At 43.3% G+C, this 15,904-nt stretch overlaps 1 protein-coding gene across 3 annotated transcripts in view; it reads right to left on the reverse strand.

Annotated features, from left to right (window-relative positions):
* Positions 1 to 1,463: 1,463 nt before the first annotated feature.
* LOC125448607 (rab effector MyRIP-like) overlaps positions 1,464 to 15,904 on the reverse strand; it is a 328,324-nt gene continuing 313,883 nt past the window's right edge. For all 3 annotated transcript variants that reach the window (XM_048524019.2, XM_048524027.2, XM_048524011.2), the window contains one exon: positions 1,464 to 13,160. The gene's annotated coding sequence lies outside the window, so the exon portion shown is untranslated. The remainder of the gene's footprint in view (positions 13,161 to 15,904) is intronic.

A 15,904-nucleotide genomic window follows, 5' to 3' on the forward strand; every position in this document is an offset into this window, starting at 1 on the left:
GGGTCTCGGCCCGAAATATCAGCTTTTGTGCTCCTGAGATGCTGCTTGGCCTGCTGTGTTCATCCAGCCCCACACTTTGTTATCTTGGATTCTCCAGCATCTGCAGTTCCCATTATCTCTACGGATGTGTGGATTTAGAACATCATTTTGGTCTTCATTGCTGATTATCTCAGAACTTGAACAGTCCTCAGAGTGTCAAAGCAGGTTTTTCCACTCGAGCACTGACCAACTATAATTTTTGTGGAGCAGTAAATGTAGGCTTTGGGTCTCTTTCTGTAGGGGGGATGTGGAGTTGTTTGGATGACACACACGGCAATAGGTTTTAAATTAGGTCAGGAGCCAAGTGGAACGAGGCTGCACAGAAGGCCGCTGCTGTGATGTCTGGTCTCAGGTCCTTCTCCCATTCCTCCTGCAAACCAGATAAACTCTTCACAGCTTCCGTCAAGCACTCCCTTTCTCCTAGTGTCTCCTCATGCAAATGGCATGACACTCATTCTAAAGTCCTCAGGGATATCCTGGAATAAATATTGTCAGCCAAGTCTTTCCAGTGTGCCTCCGAAAACATTTGAAATTCCTTTTCAAACGTCGAAAATCAAGCTAGCCTCGAAAGCTGATACAACTGTTAGCACTGCAGCCTCACAGCGCCAGGGACCCGGGTTCGATTCCACCCTCGGGCAACTGTCTGTGTGGAGTTTGCACATTCTCCCCGTGTCTGCACGGGTTTCCTCCCACAGTCCAAAGATATGCAGGCTAGGTGGATTGGCCATGGAAAATTGCCTGTAGTGTTCAGGGGTGTGTGCGTTATAAGGGGCTGGGTCTGCAAGGCGGTGGGATGCTGCAAGGGGTGGTGTGGACTTGATGGGCTGAAGGGCCTGTTTCCACACTGTAGGGAATCTAATCTAACTACAAAACATAGCACACAATTAAAAAGGAAACCAGTAATACTGGGAATATGAAAGCAGTGCCTATATTGGAGCCCTGTTTGATGTATGTAACATGAGTTGGACCAGTATGTGTCAATCATAAATATTATTGGCTTCTCCTCCTGTTTTTGCTCCCATTCAGCTGGTCAGGAAAGGGCATTAGACCAAGTAGGGTCACCATTAAAATGCAAAGTAGCCTTGGTAATGGGCACTCATAGGCAATTTAACTCCAAATGACCATTCTGAGTATAAGTTTCACATCCTGTACCAGAACTCCACCTGTACTACATTTCAGCTTCATGTCCAACTTCACCACATTGGAGGCTTGATTGCTTCTAGATAGTTACTAATCAAGCTATTCAGAGATGTTGTGACAGACGTCTGGAGCAGGTGAGACTTGAACTAGGTCTACCCACAAGAGCCCCGATAGCTTTTAAAGTTCCCGGACAAACAGCCTCTAGCCTATTTAAAGAAGAACTCATTTTACAGATTAGTCTAAAAGAAAAGCACCCAAATGATGCGACCAATGCAAATTCATGACAGCTTCAAGTACATCCACTTTATTTTCCAAACCCATATATATTTTAAAACATGTTACAATACTTGATTCTCAATACAGACTTTGATTAGAAAGATATGGCACATTATTAAAAGAGCTTTTATCACAGAATATCATTCAATGTTCACATGGGGACTCGATTATGTGGGATGAACTCCAATTCTTTTTGTCTGTGTTTGATGTCTCCGGAGGAAACATCACACGCGACACAGTGTACATACCAACGCAGTGTTTAGTTCATGGGAATGCTTCTGAATTATTAGTATGTGTAGCTGGGTAAACCAATATACCTCGAAATCTGTGCAATCTTCCAGAAGAATTTATATTAGGAAAGCAAAGTATCACTGGATATATTAATTCTGCTGTGTTAAGTCTCATAGCTTTAAGAGACATTGATTCTGAATAAATCCAATTGTTTACAAGGAACACACAGAAAGCTGGAGAAACCCAGGCAGCATCTGTGGAGAGAGGAACAGGGTTAAAGTTTCGAGTTTGGAATGACTCTTCATCAGAGCCAGGAATCTTTTTGATTGGATGGGTTTAATATTTGTCTGATTCATGCCTAACAACACATTTACTGTTTATTGCCTTGCACACTGTCCAGCAGGGCAGCTACCTGACTGACGTGGCATACAGCATCACTTTTATTTTCCCTGTAACAACAGCCATATTCAACATTATAAAGAAAATGCCTTTTGTATTCCTTGAATGTAAATAAATAGGGCAGGAGCAAATCATATGGCTTCTCGAACCTGTTTTGTCTTTTACTAGGAGTATGGCTGATTGCCTATCTTCAGACTATTTTCCTTCCCTATTGCCCTATTCTTTGTCCTCTCTGTGTGCATAGAGATCTCTATCGTTTTACAGTTATATGCTCATTCCTCAGTGATTTCTTTGCTCCACTTTCTTTAACTGAAAAATCCATGATGTGGAGGTGCCCGTTTTGGACTGGGGTTCACAAGGTCAAAAATCACACAACACCAGGTTAGAGTCCAACTGGTTTATTTGGAAACACAAGCTTTCAGAGTCCTGCTCCTTCTAAGACCTGAACTAACACCTCAAGAAGGAGCGAGACTCCAAAAGCTTGCGTTTTCAAATAAACTGTTGGACTGCAAGCTGATGCCGTTTGATTTTTGACCTTGAAGAATCCTGCTAAATCCATCCATTCAAATCTACACCACCCAGGCACCTAATTTAAAACTTTTTAAACCCCATTTTTTGGAGCAGGCGAGACATGTGCTACAAACACCTGTGTCTGGTGACTGACTGCAGTCTAGTCATGGAATTACAGTTGGAGGTGTAATCAATAAACCCTGCAACGTCATGAGAGATTGGTGTGAACTGTGGAGATTGAGGGCTACTTTGGGCCTTCCAGGCCTGGAAACAAAGGAACTGCGAGCACCATTTGACTGTCTAACATTCCCATATGAGCACTGGCACTTGGACTTTTTTTAACAATATTCCAATCGGACTGTGCACATTTTTCTGTTTAAATTTGTTCCCTAAACTAACTGTTGGAATTGCAAATGAAAGCAGACAATGACTGTGCACTGATGAAACAGGATAACCAATTCCAATCAAATAAGGGACACTTTGACCATTGGACTGGGTTGGAGATGTGGAAGTGATTTTTAATGCTCCTGTCAGTGGGGATGTGGTCAAGCAGGATTTTAACATGCAGATGGTGGCTAGCCTTGAAATTATAATTGCTGGGGAGTCATGTCTAAAATCAACTTTTCTTGTTGATTCACAACAGAGGTATTTCTCTGCTGACCAAGCCAGTCACTTGCAGGCAAACACGAATCACTCAGACTCACCCAGAGACTCCCAGAATTGGTGTTCCATAGGCTGTATTAGAAATGTGGGTCTATAACTAAAAATTAAGGCACGTAGGACAAGCAGTCACATGAAGGAGGAATCCGTTAAAACACGGGACAGTTAGTGCATGTACAGACACACTCAGAGACCATACATACAGAACACACGCACACACACACAGTAATAAACACAGACAGCCATGCAAACACACACGCGTTCAAATATAGACTCTCTGATGAAGGGTCTAGGCCCGAAACGTCAGCTTTTGTGCTCCTGAGATGCTGCTTGGCCTGCTGTGTTCGTCCAGCCTCACATTTTATTATCTTGGAATTCTCCAGCATCTGCAGTTCCCATTATCCCACGTTCAAATATAGACTACATACACACAAAGACAGACCACACATACATACACAGACCAAACATACAAACAGTGACACACACACATAGACCACACATACACAGACCACACATACAAACAGTGACACACACACGTAGAACATACATACACAGACCACACATACAAACACAGACACACACACGTAGACCACACATACACAGACCACACATACAAACAGTGACACACACACGTAGACCATACATACACAGACCACACATACAAACAGTGACACACACACGTAGACCATACATACACAGACCACACATACAAACACTGACACACACATGGACCACACATACACAGACCACACATACAAACACTGACACACACACGTAGACCACACATACACAGACCACACGTACAAACACTGACACACACACGTAGACCACACATACACAGACCACACGTACAAACACTGACACACACACGTAGACCACACATACACAGACCACACGTACAAACACTGACACACACACACGTAGACCACACATACACAGACCACACGTACAAACACTGACACACACACGTAGACCATACATACACAGACCACATGTACAAACACTGACACACACATGTAGACCATACATACACAGACCACACGTACAAACACTGACACACACACACACATAGACCATACATACACAGACCACACGTACAAACACTGACACACACATGTAGACCACACATACACAGACCACACGTACAAACACTGACACACACACGTAGACCATACATACACAGACCACACGTACAAACACTGACACACACATGTAGACCATACATACACAGACCACACGTACAAACACTGACACACACACGTAGACCACACATACACAGACCACATGTACAAACACTGACACACACACGTAGACCATACATACACAGACCACACATACAAACACTGACACACACACGTAGACCATACATACACAGACCACACGTACAAACACTGACACACACATGTAGACCATACATACACAGACCACATGTACAAACACTGACACACACACGTAGACCATACATACACAGACCACACATACAAACACTGACACACACATGTAGACCACACATACACAGACCACATGTACAAACAGTGACACACACACGTAGACCATACATACGCAGACCACACATACAAACACTGACACACACACACATGGACCACACATACAGAGACCACATGTACAAACACTGACACACACACGTAGACCATACATGCACAGAGCACATGTACAAACACTGACACACACACGTAGACCATACATACACAGACTACATGTACAAACAGTGACACACACACGTAGACCATACATACACAGACCACACATACAAACACTGACACACACACATGGACCACACATACACAGACCACACGTACAAACAGTGACACACACACATAGACCACACGTACACAGACCACACATACAAACAGTGACACACACACGTAGACCATACATACACAGACCACACATACAAACACTGACGCACACACATGGACCACACATACACAGACCACACGTACAAACACTGACACACACACGTAAACCACACATACACAGACCACATGTACAAACACTGACACACACACGTAGACCATACATACACAGACCACACGTACAAACAGTGACACACACATGTAGACCACACATACACAGACCACATGTACAAACACTGACACACACACGTAGACCACACATACACAGACCACATGTACAAACACTGACACACACACGTAGACCACACATACACAGACCACATGTACAAAACACTGACACACACACGTAGACCATACATACAGACCACATGTACAAACACTGACACACACACGTAGACCACACATACACAGACCACATGTACAAACACTGACACACACATGTAAACCATACATACACAGACCACACGTACAAACATTGACACACACACATGGACCACACATACACAGACCACATGTACAAACACATGTAGACCACACATACACAGACCACATGTACAAACACTGACACACACATGTAGACCATACATACACAGACCACACGTATAAACATTGGCACACACACATGGACCACACATACACAGACCACACGTACAAACACTGACACACACACATGGATCACACATACACAGACCACACATACAAACACTGACACACACACATGGATCATGCATACACAGACCACACATACAAACACTGACACACACACGTAGATCACTCATACAAACCCAGACAGTCACAAACATAGACATATATACATGCACGCACAAATACAAGCCACATTGTGTACACAGACAGAGATACACGTATATTCACCAAAGCCGAGAACAGTGAAAGTTTCACCAGGGACCAGACAGCAAGTTAACTTGACACCTGAGAACGTAAATAATGTACAGGTCTGTGGAACTGCTCCACTTTCGAGAAGTCAAGAAAAGTATCAGTTAGAATGAGGTACCATGAAGGCATAGTGTAAAGTTAAGAAGTCCCACATACAGTGTGTGCAAATGTAAAAAAATGAAGAGGTGGTGTTATGTTGAAGAAGATTCAAAACAACTAAGGGGCCAGCCCGAAGACATAAATTTGAAATAAGTCACCTAAACGAACTAAATGTAAAATGGAAACAGCTAGGAGTAGTCCGAATATGACAGTGACTTTAAGATGGATTTACTATGGGATGCTTATGAATAAGGAATATAAAGGGGTGAAAAGTTGCAAACATTGTTTATTAATGGGCTAGTGTTCACGCTTAAAAGCAATATTGGAACAGCATTTCTGAGGATCAAAGAAAGGTGAATCTGAGGTGGCAGAACAGACAAGTAGAGATGTAAGTCTGTCTGTAAATGAGAAGTGATACAGTTTGGGTGGAGGGTGAGATAGAAATGTAGAGGGATTCCAGATTTGGGTTCACAAAACATTACAACCAACAACTCAAGTGAATCATGTCTCTAAATGGAAGTCTGGTTTCACACAACAGCAGCGTCAAAAAAAAGTCGAGATATGATGGGGAATCAGTACAAACGATATAGTAACACCATAGTTGGAGTACTGTGTGAAGCTTTAGGCAAGTTATTGAGGCCTTAGAAAGGATACAAAACAGAATCATTAAGATAAAAGCAAGATACTGCAGACGCTGGAAATCCAAAATGAAAACAGAACATGCTGTAGATACTTAGGAGATTCGGCTGCCCCTGAAACATTGTGAGAGACAGAGTTTTGAGTCCAAATGGCTCTTCTTTGAAATCCAAAAGTGTAACTCAGTTTCTGCCTTCACAGATGCACTGAGTTTCTCCATCACTCTCTGTTTGTAATCCTGATTCACTAAGATGGTGGCTGCAGTCCAGAAGTACAAAAAGTGGAGATTTGAAAAAAAAATGCGGCTGTTTTCATTAAAACAGAGGGGATTAAGGGAACGATTGACACATGTCTTCCAACTCAGGAAAGGATGGGGAAGAAAAGACTGGAATCAAACCCGAGTAATTGGTTTGGTCTGATTACACCCATCAGTGACAACAAATGCTGCAAGGTGTCACACAAACTGGGCTCACTTGCACTGCTGGCATGTGACTGGCATACTGGGATGGCTAACTAAAACTCAAGAGACAGCATACCAATCATGAATGGCCAGGTGATGGCTCTATGCCAGCGTGAGTCATAGATCAGGAACACGACAAGCATTGCCTGACTGTCCCAACGTGGCACCTGCAGAATGCCCAAGTTCCTCCTCATTCCACATGTTGGCCATCAGAGTGAAGAGGAGTCGGCCCCATGAATCTAGTCCACCATGCAATAGGATCATGGCTGATCTGACATTTCTCACGTCCACTTCCCTGCTTGTTCCCCATGATTAAGGTTGTCATTGAAGATGAGGGCACTGATGTTTGTATGTTACTGTTAAAAACACTTCGAGGTGCACCACGTTATGAACCTTGATCACTTCCTTTACCTGAATGGGCTCAGGTTGGACTTTAGGAATTATAAATATGAGAGAGGGAGAAAAGAAGACGTAGCTAACTGAGTGCCTCTTAAGAAAAAAAAAGCCAGCATCGATATGATGGGCCAAATGGCCTCCATTTGTGCTGTAAACATCCTAATATTTTAAACATACCAGCAAACACCAAACCTTGATTAAACTGTACAGTGTTCAAGTCCAGCATACCCTGAGTCTCAGGGTACTGCTCTGGTCACTGAAATACAACATAAAAAATTGCAGACCGTATAGAAAAGCTTCACAAGACTGGATTCCCAGTCTTCAATGACTCTGTTTTAAGAACAAATAATAAGGAATAAAAAACTTGAGTTTTCATTCTCAGGTGGGTTGCGGTAGGGGGAAGGGTGGAACATTTGCGAGTTGGTGTACGTGAAAAATTAGTTTAAACTTTGAGAGTAGAAGAAAGCACCAAAACCCTGGACTAGTGCAAGGCAAGTTTAAAACTGAAAGCAGCAAGAGCACAGAATGATCGATAAATGCACCCCAGATTGAGAACTGAAAGTAAAATCAATGGAATTATTTCAGAAGAACCTGAATGCTGCAATGAAGAAAATTTTTCTGCTTTTGCCTAGGGTTTTCCTTCATCCATTATGGATTTGGCAAAAAGCGTGTATAGTCTGTAAAATTTATTTTCCTGCATTTCAATTTCTTTACTTGTATTCACAAAGCTTCATAATAATAGGCTGTGGCTCAGCATCCTTTAGACGGGTACAGGAATTCCTGATAAAAACCGAAAGAACTGTGGATGCTGTAAATCAGGAGCAAATAGTTGCTGGAAAAGCTCAACGGGTCTGACAGCATCTGTGAAAAAAAAACAGAGCTAACATTTCGGTTCAGTGACCCTTCGTCAGAACATTCTGAGGAAGGGTCACCGGACCTGAAACAATAACTCAGATCTTCTTCACAGATACTGCTAGACCTGCTGAGCTTTTCCAGCAACTTCCGTTTTTGTGCAGGCATTCTTGAGTCCATTTGCATGCAAGTCGAAAAACAAAGCAGTATAAAGTAAAGCAGCTGTTCATGAGTACAGGAAATGTTCCTACGTTTGATATCTAAAATTGCATTGATAAACAAAAACTGCTAGAAGTCATGATGGGTCAGGCAGCATCTGTAGAGAGAGACCAAACTAATGCTTCAAGTCTAGACTCTTTGTCAGAGCTGAAATTACACCCAGTATGGGATTGCTTTGTAAATCTTAGTGTCCATAAGTCAGACATACGTAAAAAAAGAGACTTTCTGTACATATCATTAAAGGCAAAATACTGCAGATGCTGGAAATTACAGAACCCCAAGAGTGGGGAAACAGGCTATTCAGCCCAATAAGTCCACACTGACCCTCTGATGAGCATCCCACTCAGACCCATTATCCTACCCCTGATTTCCCTTGTCTAACCCAAACATCCCTAGGAACTATAGAATGACCAATCCACCTAACTGGCACATCTTTGGACTGTGGGAGGAAACCCACGCAGACATAGGGAGAATGTGCAAACTCCTCACAGACAGTCACCCAAGCGTGGGATTGAACCTAGGTCCCTGGTGCTGTGAGGCAGCAGTGCTAACTGCTGAGCCACCTGAATCTGAACAAACACAGAGAACGCTGGAGAAACTCTGCAGGTTGAGACAGAAAAACAGAGTTAACGTTTCAAGTGTGATCAGAGATAATGGGAACTGCAGATGCTGGAGACTCCAAGATAATAAAGTGTGGAGCTGGATGAACACAGCAGGCCAAGCAGCATCTCAGGAGCACAAAAGCTGACGTTTCGGGCCTAGACCCTTCATCAGAGCGTGCACAAATAGTGAGGAATAAAAAACTTGAGTTTTCACTCTCAGGTGTGTTGGGTGGGTTGCTGTGTTCATCCAGCTTCACACTTTGTTATCATTTCAAGTACTACTATGACTCTTCTTCAGAACTGAAGAAGTAGGTTAAACTTCTTATGAAGGAATCATGCCGAAATGTTAACTTTGTTTCACTCTTCACAGTTGCTGCCAGACCTGCTGAGTTTCTCCAGCAATTTCTATTTTTGTTTTACCCATCATTAAATTGATTTTGGTGCATAATAGATGCAATAAGGCTCAGTGGCCTGGGGGCACGACAGGAGTTGCTGTAAGGGGGGGACGTACAGACTTTCCATTGACTAATAATATGATGTGACAGCCCACACAATGACCTCAGTGTCAACCCAAGCACTGATGATAGTGGAGGATGAATGGCGGAAAGATCCAGTTAAGGGGTTGAATACAGGGAAAATTCCACTGTGTGTGTGTGACGTGGATGGCCAGTACCTTCGTCACAGTGATTGATGTCAGCATTCGAGTATACATGCTGTGGAAACGTGGCCTCCCCACTACTGAGCAGGCTGAACATTGGCACATCAACTGAATTGTTGATACAGGTCAGAATCAGCTGGCAACTTAGGTCCTAGAAATCCTGCTCTGTTGCTGCCGAACTATTGATCTGATAGTTGCAGCTACTTTAAAGCAGTCAAGGTTCCATATAAGTTTCAGTTTTATCTATCCATTTTTTTTCGACAGCTGTAAAGTCAGTGTGGCTTTGAAATAGCCCAAACTGCACAACATGTAACAGTTTAGGTGGTAATAGGAAGCTGTGATTAATTTTTTAAAAAAAATGGGGACTCTGGATCAATACTGGCCCCGTGAACCTGCTCCATCATTCTTTCTTTTTATTCATTTGTGGGATGTGGCCATCGCTGGCTGGGCCAGCATTTCCTGCCCCTCCCTGGTTGCCCTTGAGGAGCTGCCTTCCTGAACTCCTGCAGTCTGTGTGCTGTAGGTTTTCCCACAACCCCCATGAGGAAGGAACTCCAGGATTTTGACCCAGTGACAATGAAGGAACAGTGATATATTTTCAAGTCAGGATGGTGAGTGACTTGGAGGGGAACTTGAAGGTGGTAGTGTTCCCATATATCTGCTGCCCTTGTCCTTCTCGATGGAAGTGGTCGAGGGTTTGGAAGGTGCTGTCTGAGGACCTTTGGTGAACTTCTGCAGTGCATCTTGTAGATGGTATACACCGTTGCTACCGAGCATCAGTGGTGGAGGGATCGGATGTTTGTGGGTGTAGTGCCAGTCAAGCATGCTGCTTTGTACTGGATGATATCAAGCATCTAGAATGGCTGCACTCATCCAGGAAAGTGGGCAGTATTACATCACACTCCTGACTTGTGCCTTGTAGATAGTGGACAATATCTGGGGAGTCAGGAGCTGAGTTACACATCACAGAATTCCTCGCCTCTGATCTGCTCTTGTAGCTATTATATTACTTATGTGTTATGGATGTTACAAGCCCAGTTGGGATTCTGTTCAACGGTATTCCCAGGATGTTGCTAGCAGGGGGTTCACCATTGATTGTCAAGGGGTGGTGATTAGATTCTCTTATTGGAGATGGTCACTGCCTGGCATTTGTGTGTCATGAATATTAACAGCCTTTTGTCTGCCAAAGCCTGGAATTTACCTCAATCTTGTCGCATTTGAACATAGACTACTTCAGTATCTGAGGAATCACAAATGATGCTGAGAATTATGCAATTATCAGCAAACATTCCAATTCTGACCTTGCGATGGAAGGTCATTGATGAAGCAGCTGAAGACGGTTGGGCCGAGGACATTAACCTGCACAGACCTTATAGAATTGAGATGATTACTCTCCAACAAACACAACCATCTTCCTAAGTGTCAGGCATGACTCCAACCAACAGAGAGTTCGCCCAGTAATATCCACTGATTCTAGTTTTGCTAGGGGTCTTTGATGCCACCGTTGGTTGAAAGCAAGCTTATGTTCTCTCTGGAATTCAGCTCTGTAATCCAAGTTTGAACCTAGGCTGGAATTTGGTCAGGAGCTGAGTGGCCCTGATGGAACCCAAATTGGGCGTCACTGAGCAGGTTATTGCTGAGTGGGTGCTGCTTGATAGCACTGTTACTGACACTTTTCATCACTTTACTAATGATCAAAAGTAGCCTGGTGGGGCGGTAACTGGTCAGGTTGGATTTGTCCTGCATTTTAGGTACAGGACATTTCTGGACAATTTTCCACATTGTCAGATAGATTCTAGTGTTGTAATTCAACTAGATTGTGGCTGATTTTCTACCTCAACACCCGCACTATCCCTATATCTCTTGATACCTTTAATATCTAGAAATCTATCTACCTTTGTTCTGAACCTACTCAACGACTAAACTTCACAGCCCTATGGAATTGTGAATTTCAAATGTTTAACAATCTCTGAGTGACAAGTTCCTCACCTCAGTTCTAAATGGCATTCCCCATGTCCTGATTACGTGATCCTGATCTAGCTATCTACCCGTTTGTTCAGATTTGTGCAGATTTCAAAATTGGTTTTCCCTTAACTATTGAAGCACCTTTAAAACAATCTCTTCTACATTAAAGATGATATGTAAATGAAAATTGTTATTGTAAATGGGGGTGTTTTCTAGGAAGATATCATGACTTGAAGTGTTTTCTCAAATTGTAAGTTGAGCGAAGCACACTCCCGACTCAGTATCTGTATCATGCAGGAGATGCCCTACTTTTATATATAACACCTAAAGTTTATTCAATCATAAGTAAATTCCATTGAATGAAGACTGATTATTGAGTTGTAATGCCTAAATTTAACTGGAATTTGAACCATTGCCACTCAGTGTCTGTCCACTCAAGCCAATTATCCTTTTTGGATAAGTTCTGATATTGTGATTTTGTTTCTTGCTTCCACACTTTACCGTCTTTGTCCCCAGTGCTGAGAGAAGTGCTCGATTCTCCCGTAACCAGAACTTGCTTTGAAAAAGCAAAAAAATTACATTGATTGGCAATGCTCATTCCACAAACTCAGGTTGAAAGTTCCTTGAACTCATTGCAAAAGTAAATTCAGTTAACAATTTGAGATCAAAATTGTATGAAAATAAATGTGCACTTTAAAATAACATTTAAAAAAGATTCAATAATGTCATTGCTCCAGGGATCAATCCCCAATGAACTGACAGTAACCACCAACATGTCAGAGGTACTGTAGACCTCCAAGTTGTATTTTGGCAACCACTTTTTCAGTTGATCAAGATAATGCAGTTGGCAAATCACTTACAAATAACCTTGCTTCCAAATACATCAAGTGTGTGCTACCAGTTAAAGACAATCACAGACACGACAACGACTAGTTTTCTACAGCAAACACATCAAGGTGCTTTTTGAGTGGCGTGGGCCAACGGTACAGAGAGATCTGTCACAATTCCCAAAAGGTCTCTGAAATTAAGGCAAAACGAATTTCTTTTTACCACAGTAAAGGTACAATCCTGAAGTGTCACGGGGTGAATTCAGGGAGGTATCCAGTGAGAGTCTGCTCCATATGGGATTGTGAGTGGTGGCAGGATTAGATTTTCCATGGCTGTTGTATCAAGGCACTCTAGTGGACAGCCATAAGCAGTGAGTTCTCTTCAGAGAGGGTGTCCAGTTCTCAGTATGGTGAAGATTTCTGCAGTAGAGAGCAAAAAAAAACTCATTGGCCAGTCAAGGGGAAAGGGAAACATATACGCTGGAAAGCTGAAATTAAAACATGGGGGGAGGGGTGGCGGGAGGGGGGGTGTAGAGAGGGGGAAGGAAAGTGAGAGAGAGATAGGGATAGCAACACAGGGAGACAGACAGTGAGGGAGAGGGGTGAGAGAGAAAGAGAATGAGAGATGGTGAGATATAGATATGCATACACAGAGACATAGAGAGAGACAGAAAGCGAGACGGAGGGAGGGCAGAAAATGACAGATATACAGAGAGAGAGAGAGAGAGAGGGAGATGGCCGGGGGTGGGGGGGGGGGGGGGTAGAGAGGGAGAGATGGAAAGAGAGATAGAGACAGACAGAGACATAGTGAACATTTCTGGTCGATAACTGTTATTCAGAAGGACAGCATCTCTGAGTGCTCTGAGGGTTTATTTAATGATCAGTTTCTCTTTCTCAGATACTGTCAGATCTTTTTAGGACTTTCAGCAATTTCAGTTATAGCTGTGAGAAAATCTCAGCCTTTAACAGTTCCTGCAGGCTGACCATTCCTCAGGTCATGTGCATGGTCAGAGAGCACAGTGCATTTCCAGCATAAAATTGTGCTAAAGCTTTTTGAATAAGTCACATTTATTAAGAACATAAAGGGATTAGTGTGTGAAAGTGATGTTTTTCAAAATCACAAGTGGACTGGATAGTGAAGGTAGGGATAAACCTTTCTGAAGGAATAAAAGGCACAAAGGCATTTTACACTTACGTGAGGAATAAGAGAATGATCAAAGAAAGAGTAGGGCCGATCAGGGATAGCATAGGGAACTTGTATGTGGAGCCTGAGGAGGTAGGGGAAGCCCTAAATGAGTTTTTTGCTTCTGTCTTTACGAAAGAAACGAACTTTGTAGTGAATGAAACCTTTGAAGAGCAGGTGTGCATGCTGGAATGGATAGAGATAGAGGAAGCTGATGTGCTGAAAATTTTGTCAAACATTAAGATGGACAAGTCGCCAGGCCCGGACCAGATTTGTCCTCGGCTGCTTTGGGAAGCGAGAAATGCAATTGCTTCACCACTTGCGAAGATCTTTGCATCCTCGCTCTCCACTGGAGACGTACCTGAGGACTGGAGAGAGGCAAATGTAATTCCTCTCTTCAAGAAAGGAAATAGGGAAATCCCCGGCAATTATAGACCGGTAAGTCTCACGTCTGTCGTCTGCAAGGTGTTAGAAAGGATTCTGAGGGATAAGATTTATGACCATCTGGAAGAGCATGGCTTGATCAAATACAGTCAACACGGCTTTGTGAGGGGTAGGTCATGCCTTACAAACCTTATCGAGTTTTTTGAGGATGTGACTAGAAAAGTTGATGAGGGTCGAGCTGTGGATGTGGTGTATATGGACTTCAGTAAGGCATTTGATAAGGTTCCCCATGGTAGGCTCATTCAGAAGGTCAGGAGGAATGGGATACAGGGGAACTTAGCTGCTTGGATACAGAATTGGCTGGCAAACAGAAGACAGCGAGTGGTAGTAGAAGGAAAATATTCTGCCTGGAAGTCAGTGGTGAGTGGGGTTCCACAGGGCTCTGTCCTTGGGCCTCTACTGTTTGTAATTTTTATTAATGACTTGGATGAGGGGATTGAAGGATGGGTCAGCAAGTTTACAGACGACACAAAGGTCGGAAGTGTCGTTGACAGTGTAGAGGGCTGTTGTAGGCTGCAGCGGGACATTGACAGGATGCAGAGATGGGCTGAGAGGTGGCAGATGGAGTTCAACCTGGATAAATGCGAGGTGATGCATTTTGGAAGGTCGAATTTGAAAGCTGAGTACAGGATTAAGGATAGGATTCTTGGCAGTGTGGAGGAACAGAGGGATCTTGGTGTGCAGATACATAGATCCCTTAAAATGGCCACCCAAGTGGACAGGGTTGTTAAGAAAGCATATGGTGTTTTGGCTTTCATTAACAGGGGGATTGAGTTTAAGAGTCGTGAGATCTTGTTGCAGCTCTATAAAACTTTGGTTAGACCGCACTTGGAATACTGCGTCCAGTTCTGGGCGCCCTATTATAGGAAAGATGTGGATGCTTTGGAGAGGGTTCAGAGGAGGTTTACCAGGATGCTGCCTGGACTGGAGGGCTTATCTTATGAAGAGAGGTTGACTGAGCTCGGTCTCTTTTCATTGGAGAAAAGGAGGAGGAGAGGGGACCTAATTGAGGTATACAAGATAATGAGAGGCATAGATAGAGTTGATAGCCAGAGACTATTTCCCAGGGCAGAAATGGCTAGCACGAGGGGTCATAGTTTTAAGCTGGTTGGTGGAAAGTATAGAGGGGATGTCAGAGGCAGGTTCTTTACGCAGAGAGTTGTGAGAGCATGGAATGCGTTGCCAGCAGCAGTTGTGGAAGCAAGGTCATTGGGGTCATTTAAGAGACTGCTGGACATGTATATGGTCACAGAAATTTGAGGGTGCATACATGAGGATCAATGGTCGGCACAACATTGTGGGCTGAAGGGCCTGTTCTGTGCTGTACTGTTCTATGTTCTATGTTCTACAGATTTAGATCTAAAGAGATCTGCAAAAAAACAAGGGTGATGTGCCGAAAAATGTTTTCCCTCAGGAGGTAGAGAAGATCTGGAATGCACTGCCTGGAAATGTGACGGGGCCTGGCTCAAACTCAAGATCGAGCTGGATAAATATTTTGATAAAGGTAATGTGCAAGGGCATGGGGAAAAGGCAGGAG

This window comes from Stegostoma tigrinum, chromosome 2 (genome assembly GCF_030684315.1).
Source record: "Stegostoma tigrinum isolate sSteTig4 chromosome 2, sSteTig4.hap1, whole genome shotgun sequence".
NCBI lineage: Eukaryota > Metazoa > Chordata > Chondrichthyes > Orectolobiformes > Stegostomatidae > Stegostoma > Stegostoma tigrinum.